Source organism: Oryzias melastigma, linkage group LG17 (genome assembly GCF_002922805.2).
Source record: "Oryzias melastigma strain HK-1 linkage group LG17, ASM292280v2, whole genome shotgun sequence".
In the NCBI taxonomy this organism is placed as follows: domain Eukaryota; kingdom Metazoa; phylum Chordata; class Actinopteri; order Beloniformes; family Adrianichthyidae; genus Oryzias; species Oryzias melastigma.
Genome location: NC_050528.1, coordinates 9834031 through 9834534, shown reverse-complemented (window position 1 = coordinate 9834534; position 504 = coordinate 9834031). Strand labels below are relative to the sequence as shown.

General features: G+C 32.1%; 1 protein-coding gene across 1 annotated transcript in view; it reads right to left on the bottom strand.

The window, feature by feature from the left end:
• Positions 1–504, bottom strand: part of kif1ab (kinesin family member 1Ab) — a gene marked incomplete in the record, with an annotated part of 36182 nt that overhangs the window by 10400 nt on the left and 25278 nt on the right.

The window sequence follows — 504 nt, the reverse complement described above, 5'->3', positions numbered from 1 at the left end:
ATCATCTGTACAAAAACAAATGCTAAGATGTGAACTTTCCTTTTAAAATGATGCCTCTTTTAAACGTCTCATGACGATTATCGCTCTCAAAAAGGAGCTAGATTGGCAACCTGAACCTGAAGACTCTTAGCAAAAACAAACTTAAAAATATGACAGGACTGAAGTTTTAACAATTTATTTAATATTGATATTTTTCTTAAATGACTATGGTATGAGCGGGATAAAATGCTCCTCCAGGTGTGCACGACGCAAAAATTAGATTAATGCGATTGGAAAAAATAACAAACAAAAATATCTGTAATTAATTAATTGTGATTATTGCAATCATTTGACAGACCTAATTAAATTTTTTCTGGTAATAGTAATAAGTTTGAGTCAAATTTTGAATCTTACAAATATTAATTCAGAAATAATGTGAGCTAAAATACATTTATGCATTATAAATCAGTGGCGGGCCGTCAGGGCCTGCAAGGCCTTCTCTGCTGGCCTAAAAATATCGGAATC